Raw genomic sequence first — 23,358 nt, forward strand, 5'->3', positions numbered from 1 at the left:
GAGCGAGTCCTCTATAATCGACTCGAAAAAGAAATTGAAGGTATGGGTGGTATTTCCGATAACCAGTTTGGGTTTAGGAAAGGAAGATCTACCATTGAAGCTGCGAACATGGCGAAGGAAGTGGCCCAAGAAGCCACAAGTGGCACTCGATGGTTGGAAAGCTCTAAGGAATATTGCCTTATCGTTACTTTAGATGTGAAAAATGCCTTCAACACTGCCAGACACGCTGGACCAGATAGGCATATCCCTTTACCTGCGTAGGATCATACGCTGCTACTTTGAAGGTAGAGTGCTGGAATATGAAACGGCTGCTGGAGTAGAAAAGCTTCACGTCACAGGCGGTGTTCCTCAAGGCTCCGCGCTCGGTCCACTGCTTTGGAATATTATGTACGACGGAGTATTTCGACTCAAGGTACCCAATGGGGTGAAAATTATCGGCTTCGCGGACGATATCGCATTGGTAATCACCGCCAAGCACCTAGGCGAAATATGCGCCAAATCTAATACAAGCATAGCGATGGTTCAATCGTGGCTTACGAAAAATGGACTGCAGCTGGCGGAACAAAAAACAGAGGCTGTACTCATATCAAGTAGGAAAAGGGTGGAGCAGGTAACTATAAGAATCGGCCGCCATGACATCGACACGCTGCCTGCAATAAAATACTTGGGCGTTGTGATAGACAGGAGGTTGTCATTCAAATCCCACTTAGAGTATGCCAATGGAAAGGTAGCAAAAACCGTAGCAGCATTATCTAGGATAATGATAAATGCAAGAGGACCAAAGCAACGACGGCGTCAACTTCTGGCTGGCGTTGTAAAAAGCCAAATACTTTACGGGGCTCCTGTTTGGCATCAGGCCACGGAGAATAAATCATACTTCCGCGGGGTAAAGTCGACTTACCGCCTGTGTGCACTACGCATCTGTAGAGCCTTTAAAACTGTCTCTGACGACGCAGCACTAATCATCGCAGGAATGTGTCCTATAGACATATTAGCAAAAGAAGCAGCGACGATTTATCGGGATCAAAGCTCAAGTAACGGAGCACGAGAGCGAAGTGTGCAGAACTGGCAGCTCAGCTGGAATGCCTCAACAAATGGTCGTTGGACACACCGATGTATCCCAGATATTAATATATGGATATCTAGAAAGCACGGCGAGGTGGATTTCTACCTCTCACAGTTTCTGAGTGGTCACGGATGCTTTAAGGAATATTTTCACCGATTCAATCACGAGCCTAACAACATATGCGATCACTGCGGCGGCGATACAGTAGAAGATGTTTACCATATATTTTTCGAGTGTCCTAGGTTCTATAGCTCGAGATGCAAACTGTGCAGAATATTTGGAGAGGATTACACTCCTGAAACAATTGTTGGATGCATGCTACAAAGCAAGGTAAAATGGTCAGCGGCGTGCGATGTAATAGCGGAAATAATGAAGTGTCTACGAAGTCTTGAAAGGCTACGGCGCAGCAACGAACATTGAACAGTCGAGTTGTGTGGGTGGATAACAAATTGCTAAGGTGGAGGGATCGAGCTGAGCACGTATTGAATGAAAGGCCTCCGTACAATTAGCGGCGTGAGAATGATAACATAAGAAAATACCGTAATATATGTAGGTAAATGTAATAGCAAACCAGGCGACGGATTGGAGACAAGGCCTCTTCAACCGTTCGAATACTGCGCCAGGTGAAGGTATAAAGCACGGATTGGAGACACGGCCTCTTCAACCGTGCGACCAAAAGCAGTCAACATACACGCAACAACAAACCTACGGATTGGAGACAAGGCCTCTCCAACCGTAGAAACAACGAGTATGATGGTAAACGTCTCACATGCAATCAGAGTTTATACTCGGATTGGAGAGAAGACCTCTCCAACCGGTGGAAGTACGAGGAAAGTATTGTGGAAAAAAAAAAAAATTCCTATTTATACATATATAATTTATTTACACATAGATACATATGTAAAAAACAAAACCCTACAATACAAGTAGTCGAACGCACAAGCATGCCACAAGCACTATATGCACAGTGTTTAAGGTAGGCTTGCAAATATTCGTAGAAGTGGTATGCGTCAAGCACATTCAGGTAGTAAGCAGGGCGTGTCAGTCCCAGCGTTAACCATACCGCGGCACTATCTAAGTACAGCAACGTGACCCCGACAGACGTAGAGCTTAGTGCTCAACCTACCTCCCGACGGAATACTTGACGGTAGTACCGGGGGGTAAATGGTACTCAGACGGTAGGAGGTTTAGTGCGGTTAAAGTCCCACACTGACTATGAGGCTTTCGATGCTTCCTCCTCGTAAAACAAAAAAAAAAAAAAAAACATACATAATACAGAAAAAACAAACACATAGGTGCATGGAATTCGTCAATGTTGCTAGGTTGTTAGTAACATAGTGACTGCTGCTAACAACCTGATGCCAACACGCAACATCTTATTTCCGCTGCAACATTGTGTCTACTGTAGGTACAATGTTGACTGTTGTCAATACGTGATGTCATTAGATTAGTGGCAACATTGCGGCTAAGGCACGGAATTGGACACAAAACACATAACCACATAGACACATATACACGCTGCCACTCACTCAAGCCAGTATGGAGACAGGCTGTCGTTACAGTACCTGACCAATCGATACTGCCGCAATTGGTCTTCCATGGAAATTTCTCAAAAGATTATACCAATCGGCACCCAGTTGTGTAATTATAACACGCTCGAAAGCTGTCTGAAGTTGTCGGGGAGATTGCTGCGCGCATATTTTTTTATATAGGAAACAAATTTAATTAATAGGGTCAAATAATGTTTTAATGATGTGCTGCTTTCGCTGGCAGTTAGCGTACGGCCAGTGCTAGCCTTTATATTTGTTTGATTCTTGCTACTACATAAACTCTAAGTGAAAATTCGATCAAATTTCGCTGTGACTGTCAATTGCTGGTTTTGTAATCAAAACATTCGGAGTACCGTATTTGGAATCCAATAGCTGAATGTACCCACATTGTGCACAATACAAGGTTTTACTAAAGCTGGCGATTATAATCGTGATATGTTTCAACAATTCAATTGCAGTAATAAGTCTGTTGGTATAGCGAGATTGGATCAGTCCTGAACGGCGCGTGACATATCAGTGTCTGCGATGATCGCAACTAAAAGTAACGGCCTCTGCCATGAATGAAATAAGACACAGCGTTCAAAAGTGGAAAGGTTGGCTCAATTCGAACTTAAAAGTGAATCGCGATTGGATGTAGAGCATCAGTGATATAAATCTAAACTAGACTAGCAATACTGCTTGTGTGGCACTTGCGAACGCCATTTACGTAAAGTACTACATGTAAAGAAGAAAATGGTGCTTGGCTCCAAAAATTTCTTGATTTCATTATCAAATGTTCTGAGACGTTAAAACAAGCACATTTCAATCATATTCGTCAAGTGCAACGTCAACTTTGAAAACATCGTCTCTGCTTGCACATCACCATACTCACTATAATTAATTTAATTTGCTTATGATATATGCTGCCAGAACGGAAAAGAGAGCATATACATAACTACTGTTCAGGGCTCGTGTTTTTACTAGGTACATATCAGAAGTTAGCACCTATCCATTATTGGAAAAACTAAAATTATTCATACTCACAATTTTCATGATGCCTTTGTATTCATTGGGATTGAAATTTCCACAAATTACACGCAGCAACTGTAGATAATTTAGAGACTCACCTCGGTAATCGCCGATTTGAGGTGGAATGATTGGCTATCCGCTGACTCGATCACGCTTACGCCTTTTCCTCGTGGAGGCTTCTTACCAAACTGTGGATGACCTTTCTTCACACCAGATTCAAATGAGATTAGACAAATACGTGTACGTGTAGACCAAGAATTCCAACTGCAAATGCTTGGTAGTTACAGGTGCTTGGACTATGTATTGAACAGCTGATGTTGGTCAGATAATTTTCGGCAGTTCCGGCGTAGTAGTGCACACTAGGAGGAAGTTTTCAAACACGAGAATGTGGTGCCCAAATTGATAACACCTTTCTTGGAATAGGTTATGGTTTATTCTTTATTTCCCTGAGGGGGATTTTAACAACTGCGGTTGAACGCAATACTGTGGTTGTACGATATGAAATACCCGTACTGATGCGCGATTATCGCAAAGTTTATATGGCAAGATTCACGTTTTTTGGTAATATACAATTGACGCGAGCATAAAATGGATATAACAATACAATACCGTATGTAAATTGGATGTTCCTCGCACAGTGTTGCTTGGTAGAAAAGGTGATGATTTTCCAGGAAAACGATGGTTCGCACGATAGCACAAATCGCAATCTTTCAACAGCACTTTGATTTCCAAAAAAAACTCTGCAACCGGGATATTCGTATTTAGATAATTTGCGCGAAACAAAACTTTATTTAGGAGAACGTGTCTTTTTCAGGCAAAGATGACAACAATTATATGAAAAATTTACAAGACCAAAAGGTGGTTGTTTTCTGACAGATGGCGATCATGCCAGATCGCCATCCTTTCCTTGCGGCGAATTTGATTTGGTGGATTTTGCGCGGTGGAGGCTGCCACACGGCCATGAGCACTCCCAATAGGGAATTTAAGGGTAAATGCCATGTATTGATTTTGGGGGTAATTCAATATGAAAAAAATACAATTCAAGAGATCGAATACAATACACGGTACGGGTTATATATAATTCATAGCTATACGTATGTACAAGAGGGTGATGGGACGGGTGACAGCCTACGCCGCGCAAACATCCTGGCCCGCCTAGGCGTACTAAGCGCCTAACGTGTGCTGCAGCTCGGTCAGAGCTCGAACTGCTTCCTTGATGAGGATTTTGCCCACTTTGGTTTTGTACGTGGCAGTTCGTAAACCGGTAGCGGTGCACCGGATGGTGCGGTCTGACACGGTCGGTGGGCGCTGGTTACGCCGGGAACGGGGTGTGGGCGATGCTGCTGCCGGTTGTTGTTGATGAGTGCTGCGTTTTGGTGGTTCGCGGCGGCGCGACTGACGATGATGGCGCCCCGGCTGCGGGGGTTGGCGACTCCCTGTTTCGCGGTGGAGTAGTGTGTGGTGATGGAGCCCACATACGTGACAGCGCTCGCGGGACGTACACACGCTCGTGTGATGGGACAATGCCAGGCAGTTGGTGCAGTATTTGTGCGCCCTGGCAATCATGGCGCGTTGTTGGGGTTCCATGGCCGTAAACAGTGGGCAAGTCGAGAGCGCGTGGTGCCGCATACACAAACGGCATCGTCGATAGTCGGCGACGGCATCGGCATTTCGTGGTGAGATCGTTGGCACTGTCACTTGGGACGCCAAGGAGCGACGCGGTGTAGGAACCGGGGCACGTTGACGATTCATCTGTTGAAAAAAGGAGTATATGAATGTGTGTTGTATATTGAGGAGAACATCAAGGTAGGGACTGCCTGTGAGAGTTGCGGTATGATTCAGTTTGTTCTGAGATGGTATCGATAGTTAAGCTTAGTGGACTGTAGTTGGTTGGGGAGATGGTAAAGAACCGTGGGGTTCTGAGTCGAATTCCGCTGGTGGCAGGAAACACAATTTTGTGATAGGCCTGGTGAGCACACCATTTTGCGTGCGTACGTCGACTACTCGGATATGGCCGTCTCTTCCTATATGGGTGTCTTCCACGCGTCCTAGGCGCCATTCGGTGGGGGGTAGGTTGTCTTCCTTAATGACGACTAGATCGCCGATTTTAGGGGGAGGTTGAGCGGTTTGCCATCGATAACGCTTATGTAACTCCATGAGATAGTCATTCTTCCAGCGTTTGCTGAATTGGTGATGTAAGACTTTCAACCGGTCCCACCGGTTGATCATAGAGAGGTGTTCATAGTTCGGCTCGGGGATGGCGAGGAGGGGTGCGCCTCGGAGAAAGTGGCCAGGTGTGAGGGCGGTGAGATCCGCTGGGTCCTGGGAAAGCGGGGAGATAGGGCGAGAATTGAGAACGGCCTCGATACGAATTAATAGGGTTGAGAATTCCTCAAAGGTGAAGCTATGTGTTCCGGCAACCCTTTTAAAATGGGTTTTAAAGCTTTTGACGGCAGATTCCCATAATCCGCCCATGTGGGGTGCGCCGGGGGGTATAAATTTCCAATCGATGCCTTGTGGCGCATACTTTTGGACAATATCTGTCGAGACTTCGTTGAGGAAGGCGACGAACTCTGCTTCGGTAGCTCGCTTAGCACCAATGAATGTTGTGCCGTTGTCGCTCATCATTTGCTTCGGGTACCCTCGACGCCCTACAAACCGGGCGAAGGCAGCGAGAAAAGCCTTACTAGTGAGATCCGAACACAATTCCAGGTGGATCGCCTTGGTAGTGAAGCAAACGAAAACGGCCACATAACCTTTTACGAGGGTTGGAGATCGGAGCATCGAAGCTTTGATGTGAAACGGGCCGGCGAAGTCTACGCCAGTAGTAGTGAAGGGGGGCGCGAAAGTGCATCGTTGGGGGGGTAAAGCTGCCATTATTTGGGATTGCGTTTGTCGCTTATGAATGGTGCAGACTTTACATTGGAATATACATTTTTTCAGCTGAGGTTTGAGTCGGGGGGTATAGAATTCCTGCCTCATAGCTTGTTGCAGGAGGCGGAGGTCCGCATGGAGGAAGCTCTCGTGTAGAAACCTTATATAAAGGGTAGTAAATCTAGCCTTTTCGGGGAGAATGATGGGATGACACTCATTGTAGGTCATGTCGGCATTTACTAATCTTCCGTTGGCCCGGAGAATCCCGTTTGTATCCAGGAAGGGGTCAAGTGCCAGTAGGGGACTTCGCTTTCCGATTGGTTTTGAATTTTCGAGAGAGGCTTTTTCGGAAGCGAAGAATCTCGACTGAGTCAAGCTCAGCAGACGGGTTTTCGCGCGCATGACGTCGGCGTAAGAGAGGGCGGGATCGTTAGGGGTATGATTGCCTCCGACAGCATTTCTCAGCCGAGTTACAAACTTCAACATATACGCTGTTACGCGTAGGGCGCGGGGATAGGAGGAGGACCGTTCCAAGAAGTCTTCCGACTCTTCCGCTGCATGCAGTGATTCGACTCGGCGAAGTTCGGGGGGTACAATATTCCTGGCCGTTGGTGTTGGCCAGTCCTCGGGGGGTCGGGAAAGCCACTCTGGGCCATTCCACCATAGCGATGAGCTAGCTAGCTCGAGTGGGGTGCATCCTCTGGTGCCCATATCTGCGGGATTATCCTTGCTGCGTACATGTCGCCAAGTGGCATTGCCGATGAGGTCGATGATCTACGCAGTTCGATTGGAGACATAGGTTTTCCAGGAATGAGGTGGTTTCTCAAGCCAGGCTAAAACGATTTCAGAGTCAGACCACAGGGTTAACTTTCGCTGATTGAGGCCGAGATGGGATTGGACAACTGCGACTAACTTGGCTAATAAGACCGCGCCGCATAACTCTAGTCGTGGCAAACTTACGGTTTTTAGGGGGGCCACTTTCCCTTTAGAGACTAAAAGGTGAGAGAATACTTGAGTTCCTACGGTGGTTCTTACGTAGAGTGTCGCGCAATAAGCCTTTTCCGAAGCGTCGCAGAAGCCATGGAGCTCAACTGGTTTATCGGGGTGGTAATTTGTCCAGCGTGGTATTTGAATATCCGAGATCGTTGGGAGATTGTCGGCGAACTGCGCCCACTTGATGAGACGGAGGGGTTTCACAGGCTCATCCCAGTCAGTCCCGTCTAGCCATAGCTCTTGCATCAAGACTTTTGCTTGGATCATAATTGGCGTTAGCCACCCTGCGGGATCGAAAAGTTTCGCAATGGAGGAGAGGATTTGCCGCTTCGTGGCTGCAGTGGATGCCGGATTTGAGTCGACGGTATACGAGAATGTATCCGTTAGGGCGTTCCACTGGATGCCCAGGGTCTTGGCTGTGCTAGTCTTTTCGAACTCGAGAAAGTTTGTTTCCAGCAGATCAGTTTTCGATATTTTTTGGAGGATGTTGGGATGGTTTGCCGTGATCTTTTTTAGGGGAAAGCCGGCTGAATTGAGAGCATCTATAGTCTCTGTTAGGGATTGCTCGGCTGATTGAAGATCATGACTGCCAGATAAAATATCGTCAACATACGTCTCGGATTTTAGTATTGGGGCTGCGCGTGGATGGGAATCGGCTATGTCTTTCGCCAGCTCGTGTAGAGTGCGAATAGCCATGAAAGGCGCGCAGTTAACCCCGAAGGTGACCGTTTTTAACTTGTAGTCCTTTATTGGACTGTGTTCGGGGGTTCGGAATATTATCCGTTGGTAGTCTCGGTCATCGGGGTGCAAGAGAATTTGGCGGTACATTTTCTCGACATCGCCATTAAACACATATTTATATGTTCGCCATTTCAGCAACATAAGTCGGAGATCGGGTTGGAGGGTTGGTCCGGTACATAAAACATCGTTGAGGGAGTGACCGGAACCCGACTTTTTGGAGGCGTTGAACACAACTCTGACTTTTGTTGTCTTTTTGTCTGGCCTTACGACTGCATGGTGAGGGAGATAGAATGAGCAGTATTTACCCAGGGATTCTATTTCGTTGGGACTGCATTCTTCCATGTGGCCTAGGGACAGATATTCTTCGAGTACCTGGTCGTACTGCTGCTTGAGATCGCCCTTTTTTGAGAGGGAACGTTCCATGCCGTGGAACTGTCGTAGGGCTGCAGTACGGGACTGACCTAGGTCGACATCGTTCGGGAATGTTGGTTTAAAGGGGAGCCGAACCATATATCGACCGTCATCCATGCGAGTGGTTGTGCTTTGATAAAAGTCTTCGCACATTTTATCTTCTGGGGTTTCCGCTCGCACTCTGGGTATTTCTTCGATTTCCCAGAATTGCCTTAGCTGTTCATTCAGCTGGACATTCGTCACTTCCCACGCTTGAGAGGAGTGTGATCCGACCTTTTCGGGGGTTTGGCCACTTATTATCCAGCCAAATATCGTGTTTTGTGCTAGCAGTGTGGGCGAGATCTTTTCTATGCCATTTAGCATTATTTGTGGGATAAGATCACTGCCTAATACCAGATCAATTTGGGAGGGGTTGTGAGTGTTCTGGTCTGCTAGCTTGAGATGGGACCATTTGCGCATTTGGCCATTATTTGGGATTGCGTTTGTCGCTTATGAATGGTGCAGACTTTACAGATATATTAATATGGGGTCCCAACTGTCTGTCGAGACTTGTTGGGTTGCTAATATCTGGAGGCAGTTATTAACGGAGGATTGCAATCGCTGGATGTCTTCGCTGTTTTCAGTCGGAATGGGCTTGAGGGTCATGAGGGCTTTGATTTGGTTGTCGACCAGGACTCTTTTATTTTCATAACGGGATTTAAGAGCTTCCCAAGCCAGAGCAAAGTTGTCATCACTCAGTGGAAATTGTTTTACTATCTGGCCGGCTTTTCCTTGGGTTTTGTACCTGAGGTGGTACAGTTTTTTGGGCGCTCGAGAGTTTGGGGTGGTTGATATAGACCGCCGTGAACATGTCACGGAAGGACGGCCATTGATCATAACTGCCGTAAAATACTTCGGTGTCACAGGCGGGTACCTTGAGGTGCATCCCGGAACTTTCTTGGGGAGTGGTAGTTGTAGTGGGGACGGGATTGCTTAGTACCCTTAGCTGGAGCTGATCGCCTATTCTTGCCTTTGTGTCTTCATATGCTATAAGACAGGCGCGGTATTTATTGAAGGCTGAGGCCTTAAAGTCGACGGGAAGATCGTTGTCGTCAGATTCCACGACAGCGTCATATGCGCTCTGTAGCCTTTCCCAGAACACATCAATATTTTTGTCTTTTATCTTTAGGGATGCCTCGGTGTTATCTTGGATCTCGGTTGTGCCGAACCGAGCGCAGTAATCAGTAAAGAGATCCGTTTCGGATATAAATTTATTTTCGACCACGGTAGCCATTCTAAAAAAGGACTTGCTTAGTTTTACTTTAGCTATTTTGGGACTGCCTGGTGTTTATTTATGAGGGAATACCAAAGGCAGAAGCCTTCCTATCGGTCAAGAGTGGGTAAGTTAGGACCAGTTAGATTAATTGGGAGTAGTCGGAGACCAGTTGGGATTACCTGCAGAATTTGCTGCTGGGTATTTCAGACTATGTGAAAGTGGCCGAATTTTTTGCTGGGTATCGTCAACAATGTAAATGTGGAGATATGTATATAATTTATACCGCAAGGGACACAAGTTAACTTTGTAAGAGTATGAGTGGGATATGCCGGTTTGTAATACACCGCTTTTATGAACGTTTGTATATGGTGGTGGGAATATACATATATATTTTATGGCGGGAAAATTGTATTTTTGGCGGGAAAATTGTATATAATTGGGAGCCGCCAAAAATTTTTTGGGAGGGATATATTTTAATATATGTATATTATTTTAAAAGGGGCTGGTTTCGTCAATGGCGACGAAGGACCATTAGATAATTTAGAGACTCACCTCGGTAATCGCCGATTTGAGGTGGAATGATTGGCTATCCGCTGACTCGATCACGCTTACGCCTTTTCCTCGTGGAGGCTTCTTACCAAACTGTGGATGACCTTTCTTCACACCAGATTCAAATGAGATTAGACAAATACGTGTACGTGTAGACCAAGAATTCCAACTGCAAATGCTTGGTAGTTACAGGTGCTTGGACTATGTATTGAACAGCTGATGTTGGTCAGATAATTTTCGGCAGTTCCGGCGTAGTAGTGCACACTAGGAGGAAGTTCTCAAACACGAGAATGTGGTGCCCAAATTGATAACACCTTTCTTGGAATAGGTTATGGTTTATTCTTTATTTCCCTGAGGGGGATTTTAACAACTGCGGTTGAACGCAATACTGTGGTTGTACGATATGAAATACCCGTACTGATGCGCGATTATCGCAAAGTTTATATGGCAAGATTCACGTTTTTTGGTAATATACAATTGACGCGAGCATAAAATGGATATAACAATACAATACCGTATGTAAATTGGATGTTCCTCGCACAGTGTTGCTTGGTAGAAAAGGTGATGATTTTCCAGGAAAACGATGGTTCGCACGATAGCACAAATCGCAATCTTTCAACAGCACTTTGATTTCCAAAAAAAACTCTGCAACCGGGATATTCGTATTTAGATAATTTGCGCGAAACAAAACTTTATTTAGGAGAACGTGTCTTTTTCAGGCAAAGATGACAACAATTATATGAAAAATTTACAAGACCAAAAGGTGGTTGTTTTCTGACAGATGGCGATCATGCCAGATCGCCATCCTTTCCTTGCGGCGAATTTGATTTGGTGGATTTTGCGCGGTGGAGGCTGCCACACGGCCATGAGCATTCCCAATAGGGAATTTAAGGGTAAATGCCATGTATTGATTTTGGGGGTAATTCAATATGAAAAAAATACAATTCAAGAGATCGAATACAATACACGGTACGGGTTATATATAATTCATAGCTATACGTATGTACAAGAGGGTGATGGGACGGGTGACAGCCTACGCCGCGCAAACAAACTGTGCTATACGTACTCGTTTATCATAAGTTTTCATAAAATCTATTCTGATGACCATCTAAGCGATGATGATACATCGCATGTTGAGTCAGCATTTCAATTGCAGTGATGCTAGCACCGTACGGTACACCTCGATACGTGGAGAAGAAGATACATCTCTTCAAAAATCGAGGCTTTATAAGTCTCCAGTGACTTATTCAACCTACTCTTTAAACAATATGCCACCACACAATTTTCACCCAATTACAGCTTTAAATCACGCTACTTTGATCCTAAAATTCGCATTCAAAGCAAACGGAATATGCTCTCTCTGTTGGAGGAGTTTTTCATACTGACAACACCTTTTGCACGTCCACCATATTTCGCATCAAATTTAGAGTGGAATAGCAGTCATTATCAACGTCCACGTTCCACAATGTTTGGTCACAGTGACACAATGGAAATGTTAGTGCCATTGCCTCGCTACTGCGCATCTCATTCAATGGCGAGCTTTATAATCGGCATTTACCTAATCAAAACAACACAACTGCGTTTGCAACTTTCCTGCAATATGTGTTGCAATTTTTTAATTCTTCCGTAGGTTGTGCGGCAATTTGTTGCATATGAGTTGCGCTCTGTTGAAGATTACTCGGTAAAATTTCACGTAAACTTGAGTGCCTCCATAGGTATGTGCACTGTGTACTTTATTCGGATATAATGCTTCTGCTACAATTTGTATGCCCCCAACACAGCGAGAGCATCTGGTGCTGAGCGTGCCATATTTGTCGAAATCCTTCGCAGCTGCAACTGGCAAACTTATTTTGTGGTTTATTGATTCACAGCCATCGCCGGAATTATGTCTTAAGTTTGTTGAACATTTATGTAGTACTTTTGATGAAATTTAAAATTTTTTACGTAATTTTTTAAATGAAGGCATTTAAGATTTCCTTCAGCGGTTGCGAAACAAATATAAATTTCATCAAAGCAGTCGGAGCTGGCAAATTGTAAGTGCTGGCTCCACTTTGTGCATCTTTCTTTCCAAATCTATAAATTTGATTTGACATTTCGTTGCAAGTCAAAAGAAAAGTGCACGAATTCAGTATAAAATGACTTAGGAAGGCAAGAAGGTGGTATATGTGATTTGTCCACACCCTGCGATAGCGTGTTATCTATGTTCTACAATTCAGTATTTAATCTAAAATGTTTTAGTGTCGTAAAATGAGCCCTACTGGGACATCGAGTGCATCAAATTTAAGACTGGTTGTTTGCTTTCTTTTTCGCTTGCATTAAGATAAATTCTTGTTAGGCGTAATTCATTTTTTCCTTCAGTACTTTAACACAAAAATTTAACTAAACCGGAACTTATTCCTGAAAAGAAAAAGAAAAAATTATTTACTATGTGCTGTAATAGACATCGCAAAAGTGTTACAACTGCCGGCGCGGCCGATGCCGCAGTTGGAGCACCCCATTGCGGTGCCGGTACATACAATAAAATAAAACAAAATCATACAAAACCATCTCCTCCGGGATCTCCACGCCAGCAACCTAATAATAAAAGGAAATTAATTAATAGTGTGAAATAAATAATAATTTAATATATTCTAAATTACCAAGTCTTAAAATTTACTTACCATTTTCCTCCTCAATTAGCCATGCGTAATACTCCAAGCACCGTAGTAAAAGAATTGAAAGAACGAAAAAAATCATTATATTTATTTACCGTTTCTTTCAATTCATTGGAATTTTACATTCTATACACGGGTGTGTATGAATGTTCATTTATTTGGCTTGTGCCGTTGGCATATTTGTAACCAACGTATGTACATATGTATGTATGTATGTATGCCTACTTGGCTTGGCATATCATATTAGTGTGTGTACCGAAAACCCGCAAAACACAAAATCAGGATCGGCATTTTTTTAACCCATATGGGCGCCGGGCAGTCCCAAAACATACTTACGCACAAAAAGAAAGGCAAAAACCTCATTTAGAAATAATTATGCTCTCATTTACAAAAAAAAAATCATTTTTAATTTTTAGATTTTTCTGCCTTCGGTACTGCTTGTTTTTTTGGCTAGGGGCAGGATTTTTTGATTTCAGCAACAAACATCATTAACACCCCGTAATCAAGCGTCCGAGTCTCAAAAGGAAAGAGTCCCGAAATGAAAGAATCCCGACCTGACAAAATCCCGAAATTGGAAAAAGTCAACTGTTTCTACTGGCTTAGTGTGCTACTGCCCCAGTGACCTAGTTTTTTTTCAAGATCAAGCAAATACATATATGCATATATATATTCGCACGCCACAAACTCACCATACCAGCTATCAGCTGACCAATAAATACACGACAGGGTTGCATGTAACCTTTAGCATAATGGTACGTGCAAATAGAACGCGTCGCGGAGAACGCATCGCCAATCTGCAAATTTATGTCAGTTGAACATAAATAACGCGTCTCTGCTTGGTAAAAATTCTATTTAATACCCTGGGTTAAACCCTGCACCCCATATAAGCACATGTAGTTGGCGGAGCTTTGCATGTGCACTTAATTTTATCTATCTTAAAAAAAGTTTTGTAATAAAACGACTCCGCTTCACCCAACCAACCTCACGACCGCTCGTCCCGGTACATCCATAAAATACCACAGTCGCCCTGAGAGCGATACGACACGTTAGAAACTGGAACGGAGGCCTCGGCCTCTTCTTCCAGCCCAGAAAAACCTCAAAAACCTGCGAGTCTGGAACGGAGCCCTCTGCCTCTTCGTCCAACCAAAGAACTGCAAGTCTGGAACGGAGACCTCGGCCGCTTCGTCCAGCATTATTGGCTTTCGACCATACCTTTATTATTTTATGAATTTCTATATTTAAGAGTTACGTATAATCAATGGCAAACAATATTCACTTATATCTGTTCATAACAGCTAAATTTTCATCCTAGCTTAGGTGGCTTGCTGAGCAAGACGGGAAGGATTCCCGGCCATCCGCGGCGCTGGCGAACTCCTCATCTAAATTAAGTTTAGTTTGTAAGGCATTTTTTTCTCGTTCTTTTTCAGCGGTCGGAGATCATTGGTGGAAAACGATGTTGTGTATCGCAAGGGGGGCGGCATGTTTAGGCAGAATGCCTAACTTTTCCGCATCTGAGTGCGATCCCCCTGATGCAACTCTTCAATTCGATACTCGAAACTCGATTTAACTTATAGCCACCCACACCATCACCGCCCTATGCATGCGCATGCACGTGTATGTGTGTTTTGTCAGCACTTATGCACATGCATGTCGGCGTTTATGTGCGGGCGACTTTCTCCTCCGAAAACGGAGAATTTTGCGGGCCAACGGTTGTCGCCTTCGGTGCAACCGGCCTCTTGGATTTGAGCCGCCAACCAGCTCACATCTGCCGCCAGCGATCTCTGCCGTTCTTCCACAATTTCTTCAGGTAATATTGTATCCAAATTATTCATATTTATTCAATAAAGTTCACCCATTATAACGAGAAATTCTCGTCTTTCTCTTATTTTATTCCCGCATAAACCCGTCCATTGAGATCGACCCGGTGAGCCCACCTCTCGCAAGGATCACATGCACCCCGACCGAACATATCAGGAGAGTATTTGTTAACAATTAGTTGTAGCTCATGTAGATTATTATAGTAACCTTTAAGATTCCATTGTAAAATCTTTGAGACTATAAAAAAACAAACAAACAGAGAGAAAAAAGTCTCAATAAGTATATATTTCTTATACACACCTGAGACTGACAAATTGCCGGGCTCAGAGGGGGAATGATGAAACTCAATGCTTCTAGCCCAGTGATTCTCATCGTTTCCGCCCTGAGCCCGCCACTACAGTTTTCTACTCCGTATAGATATCTAAATTGAGAGAGCTGTTGCCCAAGTTGAGTGCTTGTGGTGGGTTATATTGTAAATATTGTTGTATGACTGAGGAGTCGGATTGGTGTAAAAGAGAATAATATTTGAAATTAGTCGTGTTTTCTTTGTTAGAAATTAATTGTTGTTGAAATTTTGTTTACCTTGTTTATAGTTTTTTTTTTTTGATTTTCGTGAGTGAAAGAAGAAAAATTTTTTTGTAAATTGAGTTTGATGCAATGGGAGATTTGCCGTTTTGTATGATTTTTGATCGAGAAGAGAGCCGTTTTTGTCTCAACTTAGTAGCTTTTGCGAGTGTATCTGTTGGGATGTGGTAAACTTTGGCTTGGGATTTGACTTTCTCAATAGCTGTTTTGTATATATATTTTGTTATTGTGTTTATTTTAATTTTTTCTTCTCTTGTTTGAATGGCTGGGCAATTTTTGTTGTTGGGTCTATTGGCATGACTGCAATTTATGCATTTTACCTCTTTGCACATCGTACGGTCGTGGATGTTTGCACCACATACCTCGCATTTCTCTTCACTTATACAATATTTTTTGGTGTTACCTAATTTGAAGCAGTTTTTGCATTGGGTAGGTGCTTGTATGTATGGTTCGAGTTTACAGATGAGAAAACCAATTTTTATTTCTTAGGAAATATCGTATTTGTTGAAGGAGATGATATGTAGTGAGGTGTTCATAAGCTCCCCATTTACATATTTTTTTATCTTTTGACAATCTGTAACAGCCTGGTCTCTAAGACCTTCAACGATATCTGCATCAGTTAGGTGTCGTAGGGAGGGTGCAAATATTACGCCCTTGATTGTGTTTAAGTTTGGGTGCAACTCTAATATTATGGGCTGATATTTACTAGGTTCTTTGCTCTAAGAAATTTATTTGTCTGTATATCATTTTTAGTTAGGACTAACAAGTTTCCGTCCCGTGTGAACGAATTTAGTTGCGGCGGTTCGGCACAAATATTTTCGAGTGACTTTGAAACGAGAAATATATGGTAGTTGGTAATAGGTTTATCTGACACTGTACTCTTGAATTGGTGGTTTTTCTGGCCTAGTAGTGGGAACGAAGTAGTGCTATTAATGTTCACTACATTTTTCTTTCTCTTCTGATCAGGAGATTTACAGGCACTATCTCCTAGATCAAGTAAAGAATAATAGTTTCCTCCAGAGGAGGACGCCATCTTACATACTTATTTCTCCTGATTTGAATTCTCCTTGTGGGGAATGCATTGCACCATTATTAAATAAATAATAGTATTCATCACAAAGCACTAACCATAGAATTTCAATTCTACCAATTCGATAGGAATGTCGTTGATGATACCAGATGTTACCGGAATTAATAGTTATCTTAATAATGTTGACTGGTGATTTCTAGACTCCCTAGATGATCCACAGTTATTATAGAGCAAGATAACCCAGATATTTACTCTTATGATTTCAAATTTTGGTCCTCAACATAAATTAAGGTCCAGCAATAAGCCTCCTTGGTTCAATCACAGATTGTGTCACCTCAAAAATTTAAAAAATAAAGCCTTCAAAAAGTATAAAACAACGGCTTCAAAGGCCGATCATCAAGTCTTCATCCGTCTAAGAAAGGACTTTGGTTGTTTGAATAATTTTCTCTACAAGCAACATATGTTTAGAATTGAATCCAACTTTAGAAAATCCTAAAAATTTTTGGCAATACATCAACACGAAACGGAAAAGTTGTGGGTTTCCACCTACCCTGTCTTACGATGGTACTCTATCCGACAACATAGTTGATTCTTGTAATCTCTTCGCAAATTTTTTCAAAAAGTGTATGAAGTTCATGCACCTAGTGACTATACATCGCCCAATGCCTTGACATTGGATCAAGTTGATGGCTTTAGCGTCTCACCAAAAGATGTTGCGAACGCAATATCTATTCTAAAAAATAGCTCAAAAGCTGATCACGAGGGGTTTCCTCCAATATTTTTCAGGCTACTTAACTCAATCATATCTACTCCCATCGCCAAATTATTCAATAAGTGCTTAAGTAAAGGTATCTTTTTAGACTCTTGGAAGCTTTGCACAATATTGCCAGTCTACAAATCTGGCAACCGAAATGACGTATCTAAGTATAAATCCATTGTGAAACAAAGTAATTTTGCAAAAATTTTCGATCACGTAGTCAAAGCTAAACTACGATCACGTTCAATCATATATCTCTATACATCAACACGGATTTGTACCCTCGAGATCAACTTGCTCAAATCTGGTCTTAATTACAAACAAAATAGTTAACGCCTTTGAGAACCAAGCACAGTTAGATGTAGTTTACACTGACTTTTCTAAGGCATTCGACAAGGTAGACCACTCCATTCTCTTGGAAAAACTCAAAGCATTCGGTATTAGCGGAAACCTTCTAGATTTTTTCTCAAGTTTTCTTATGGGACGAAAACTTTTCGTCCAAATGGAATCCGCTAGATATCAAACTTACATACATGCTTGGTCAGGTATCCCCCAAGGTACACATCTTGGGCCTCTCCTCTTTTCACTATTTATTAATGACCTTCCTGATCAATTTTCAACTGCGTATTGTCTTATGTTTGCGGTTGATGTTAAATTATTCCTAAAAATTCAAAATACAATTGACTGTTCTAGTCTTCAGTCTGATCTAAATAATCTTTCTAATTGGTGTATATTAAATCATCTCCATCTAAATATTAGTAAATGTTGCGTCATCACGTATTGTCGAAGTCTTTTTCTATGATTGGTTTTATACGCAGAAACACTGTGGATTTTGTTAACCCACTTACTCTCAAAGCGCTGTATATATCTTTAGTGCGTAGCCATTTGGACTATTGCTGTATAATTTGGAACCCTTACTATCAAAATCTTACTTTTATAATTGAAAAGGTGCAAAGGGCGTTCACTAGAATGGCTTTGCGTCCTCTGTCATGGCATGATGGGCTTCCAAACTATATTGGCAGACGCAAGTTGCTAGGTCTACAAAGTTTGGAAGAGAGAAGGACTTATTTTTCTTTTAATTTTAATTCTAGAATCAACTGTGAATTCATTTCTAATTTAATACATGTTCACTCATCAAGTCTTAATTTGAGGACAGTTCGTTTATTCGCTGTAATTTTTCATGCAACCAATTATAGTTTCAATGAGCCACTGACAAGATGCGTTCGAATATGTACTACATATGCTAAAAATTTGAATTTCAGGTTAGAGATAAATAGTAGTAAGACTAGTCTCTTTATACTTTTTAATTAATGAGTCTGTTAGAACTAGTCGGTAGACAATAATAAATAAATAAACAAATAAATAAATAAAGATAACTTTTCACCACTTATTTAAAGCACCGGTAATTAAAAATAAGTAAAGCACCCACGTGCGAATTAAGTGTTAAAAGAGAATATAAAGAATAGTAGCAATAGCTAAACTGTTAATGAGAAAGCGATCGACTATGACTGTTCTCTATGAGCACCGATTATCCACTGCACAATGAGAGTAGTGAATTCCTCAAAGGTGAAGTTATGAGTTCCTGCAGTCCTTTTAATATGCAATTTTAAAATGTTTACTGCGGCCTCCAACAGACTACCCATATGGGGAGAACCGGGGGGAATAAACTGCAAATTAATACCTTGTGGGGAGTATTTCTGGATGACTTCTTGTGAAGCAGTTTCCAGCAAGGCGACAAATTCCTTTTCGGTTGACGTTTTAGCTCCTATAAATGTTTTGCCATTGTCGCTCATCATTTTCACTGGGTATCAGCGGCGTGCGACGAAGCGAGCGAACGCTTCGAGAAAAACGTTAATGGTTAGGTCTGATCACAGCTCAAGGTGAACAGCGTTTGTAGAAAAACATATAAAAATGGCCACGTAGCATTTTAGTAGGGTGTGAGACCTTAACATAGAAGCTTTTATGTGAAAAGGCCCCGCAAAATCAACACCGGTGATAGTAAAAGGCGAACCATAAGTACATCGTTCCGGGGGCAACGCTGCCATGATTTGCGAGCGGACCTGCTGTTTATGGAGGGTGCAGGTCTTGCACTGGTGTGTATATTTTTTTATGTAGAGGGTTTTAGCCGGGGGAAATAGACTTCCTGCCTTAGGAATTTTCGCAAGAGACATACCTCTGCGTGAAGAAATAGCTCATGCAGGAACTTCATATACAGAGTCGCGAATCGCGTCAGGTATGACGATAGGGTGTCGCTCATCAAACGTCAAGGTCGAATGGGCTAATCTTTGTCGAGATATGGACTAAGAGCAAATAGGGGGTTTGGTTTGTCTATCACCTTGGAGTTTTCTAAACATGATTTTTCACGACGAAAGGAGCGGGTTTGCGTTAATGCTATAATCTTACATTTCGCTTTATGGAGATCAGCGTAAGAGAGAGTCGAGGACGCGGAACGTATGTATCCTGTTCGGTGACTCAGATTGCGGACGAATTTTAGGACATATGCCATTACCCTAGGGGCCCGTGAAAAGGAGAAGCGGTTCAGAAAATCAGGTTCATTTTCAGTGGCGAGTAAAGCTTCGACTCGGCGTAACTCCGGTGGGTTGGTGTTTCGTACAATGCGTTTTGACCACGCTTCCGGGGGTAAAGTTGTCCACGCAGGGCCATTCCACCATAACGGAGAACTAGCCAAGGCACTGGATTTACATCCTCTGGTGCCTATGTCTTCTAGGTTGTCACGAGTGCCGACATGTTTCCATGACGCATTTCCGACGAGATCCATTATTTCAGCGGTGCTGTTAGAGACAAAGGTCTTCCAATTAGGGGGGGGGGGGGGGGGAGGGGCTTTCCAGAAATGATAGAACTATTTCCGAGTCAGACCACAGTATTAATTTTGTAAAAAAGTGGTTGAGGTTTGACTGCACGCCACTCTGTCGACTAGACGTGCCAAAAGAGGAGCCGCGCATTTTCTAGCCTTGGCATGCTGGAAATGCGAAGGGGTACAACTTTACCCTTGGAAACCAAAAGATGAGAGGAGGTACTGGCAGCGTGAGTGTTTTAACATATATTTTGGCGCAGTATGCTTTTTCCGACGCTTCACAGTTCTACTTGGGGTTATAGTTGACCCATCGGGTTATCTTAGTGTTCGAGATACCGTAGAAATTATTCGTAAATTGAGTCCATTTTATGAGACGAGGGATTCAAAGAGTTTAGCGACAGAGGAGAGGATTTGACGGTTTGTCCTAGCAGATGACAGGGGTATAGAGTCGACTGTATAAGAGAAGATGTCGGTGAGGGCGTTCCATTGAATAACGAGAGTTTTGGCGTTACTCGTTTTCTCGAATTCTAAGAGATTTGTTTCGAGCAAGTCCTCTTTGTCGATATCCTTCAAAATATTAGAGTGGCTGGCGGTTATTTTTCGTAATGGGAATCCTGCCGAACCGAGCGCTTGGATGACTTGAGTGAGAGACTGTACAGCCGAGAGAATATTATGGCTACCAGAGAGAATATCATCTATATACGTTTCTTTGGTCAAAGTTACTTATACATCTTTGGCCAATTGGTGGGGGTACGTATGGCAAGGTAGGGGGCACAGTTCGCACCAAATGTAACTGTTTTCAGCCGATAATCTTTTATGGGGCCACGAGCGACGAGAGAAAAGTGGAGCAGAATCACGGCCTTCCCGCCCACCTACCCAACGACGCCCGCGAATACATCGAGAGCGTAGACTGGCCCCTCAGCCGCGCCAGCTATGCGCTATACGAAATCTTCAAGGAGAAAACCGAGACGGTAGACTCGCCACTCGGCCGCGCCAGCTACCTCGCAACAGTTCCTTCCGGAACGGGGTCATTCCGGCCCGCACTACAGCCGGCCCAACCCTTCGATCCATAAATGTGAGGGCTCTGTTGGACTGTGGTAGTCAATCGTCCTTTATAACACAGTCTTTAAAGGACAAACTTGGCCTGCAAACCAACAGCTCAAATATTATAAACATTGTGGGTATCGGGGACAATGAAACCAATGGCTTAATTGAAACATGCAGCGCCCACCTTACTTCGTTAACCGAACCCTTCAAGATCACACAATCGTTTTTGGTGTTGCCTAAGTTAACGGGTGATCTTCCAAGATATACCATAGATGCAAAACAATTTCAAATACCCAAGACCATGCAACTTGCAGACCCTTCTTTCAATGAGTCTGGTCCCATTGACCTTCTAATCGGAGCCGAAATATTTTGGGATGTTATTGGCGATAAGCAATCTTCACTAAGCCGTGAAGGTCCTAAACTAAGGAGTTCCAAGTTCGGTTGGCTAATCTCAGGTCCGACACATAATAAGGTCCTGCCCAAGTCCAGGTATGTTCAGTGCCACCAGGCCAATGCTTCAATAAGCTTTCAATCGATCAATAAACAATTAGCTAGGTTTTGGGAGTTGGAAGAGATTCAGCCTAGGCATTGTACTTTAAGCCCGAGTGAACGAGAATGCGAGGAACATTTTCTATTCAATACCCATCGTTTAGAGTCTGGTAGGTTTTCAGTCGGGTTGCCGCTAAAGGACACTCCAGACTGTCTGGGCGAGTCTTACCATCTAGCAAAGAAGCGTCTGCTACAGTTAGAAAAACGCTTTCGCAAAAGGCCGGACATTAAATCTCAGTACTTAAATTTCATAGAGGAATACTCAGAGTTAGGTCACCTTACCAAAGCAACAGTAGACAATTCTATGTGTTCATATTTTTTGTGCCATCATGCCGTATTCAAGGCCGAAAGTGAATCCACCAAAATTAGGGTTGTCTTCGACGGGTCAGCTCCCACATCGTCTGGATATTCCATCAATGACCTCCTCATGGTAGGTCCAAATCTTCAGGATAGTCTGTTTTCCCTATTAGTCCGAGCTCGCCAACACAAGTACCTACTGACAGGTGACGTGGAAAAGATGTACCGTCAATTTTTGGTTAATGAGGCAGACAGGCAATTGCAGATGATCCTTTGGAGGGAGGATGAATCTACGCCTATTAAAACGCTCATGCTGAATACCGTGACATACGGGATGGCCAGCTCCAGCTTTCTTAGTACACGCTGTCTATGGAAATTAGGTGAAGAGTGTGACGACGATACCATCAAAACCATTATCCAACATGATTTTATGGTTGACGATCTAATCACTGGAAGCGACAGTGAAGACACGCTAATTTACATTCAAGAAGCCGTCACACAAGCTTTGAAGCGAGGATGCCTCAATTTAAGAAAATTTAAAAGTAACTTACCCAGCTCCAATCATGCATTTTCCTCAACTGAAAGCAACCTCTTGTTTAGCGAATCTACAAGTACACTGGAAATAGGATGGGAACCAAGTACGGACGAATTATTTTTCCCCATTCAGAGGGTATTTCCTACACACACCGATAAATTAACCAAACGCTCCATGCTCTCCTCCTTATTTAAGATCTTCGATCCCTTAGGCCTACTAAGCCCATGTATTATACAAAGCAAATTGCTGCTACAGAGACTATGGAGCGAAAAAATTTTTTTGGGATGATTCAGTTCCAAATGAAATACAAGGCGCCTGGAAAAAATTTGTTCTTGCGTTACCGGCCCTTCTTGAGATCAGGATTCCTCGACGCACAATGTGTGATAATCCCATATCGGTAGAATTGCATTCATTCAGTGCCGCTTCGCAGCATGCTTATGGGGCATGCATTTATCTCAAATCGACAAATTGCCATAACGAAGAGACAGTCGCGCTAATATGTTCGAAGTCAAAGGTAGCCCCTATTAAGCCGACAACCATACCCAGGTTAGAGCTTTGTGCAAGCTTGCTTGCAGCGAAATTGTGCGAAGCCGTATTAAAGTCGGTACGTTGTGAAATAAGTCGTAAGGTACATTAGTGTGACTCTACCGTAGTACTAGGATGGCTTAACACCAGCCCCTAAACACTAAAGGCATTCGTTGCAAATAGGGTTGTCGAAATAAGCGACTTAACCGATGTAACTTCTTGGCGGTATGTTCCCACTCATCTTAACCCTGCCGATCTCATTTCAAGGGGAATAAGTCCAGACCTTATTTCTAGTAAAC

The 23,358-nt window shown here is 43.1% G+C and overlaps 1 protein-coding gene and 1 pseudogene across 1 annotated transcript in view; one reads left to right on the forward strand and one right to left on the reverse strand.

Moving 5' to 3' along the window:
• The window catches only part of LOC137234942 (nuclear factor 1 X-type-like), a 2,160,399-nt gene that overhangs the window by 1,400,300 nt on the left and 736,741 nt on the right, over window positions 1-23,358 (reverse strand). The gene's annotated exons all lie outside the window — the stretch shown is intronic.
• Window positions 2,812-3,709, forward strand: LOC137234432 (transmembrane protein 201 homolog; annotated as a pseudogene).

Source organism: Eurosta solidaginis, chromosome X (genome assembly GCF_040869045.1).
Source record: "Eurosta solidaginis isolate ZX-2024a chromosome X, ASM4086904v1, whole genome shotgun sequence".
NCBI classification, from domain to species: Eukaryota; Metazoa; Arthropoda; class Insecta; order Diptera; family Tephritidae; genus Eurosta; species Eurosta solidaginis.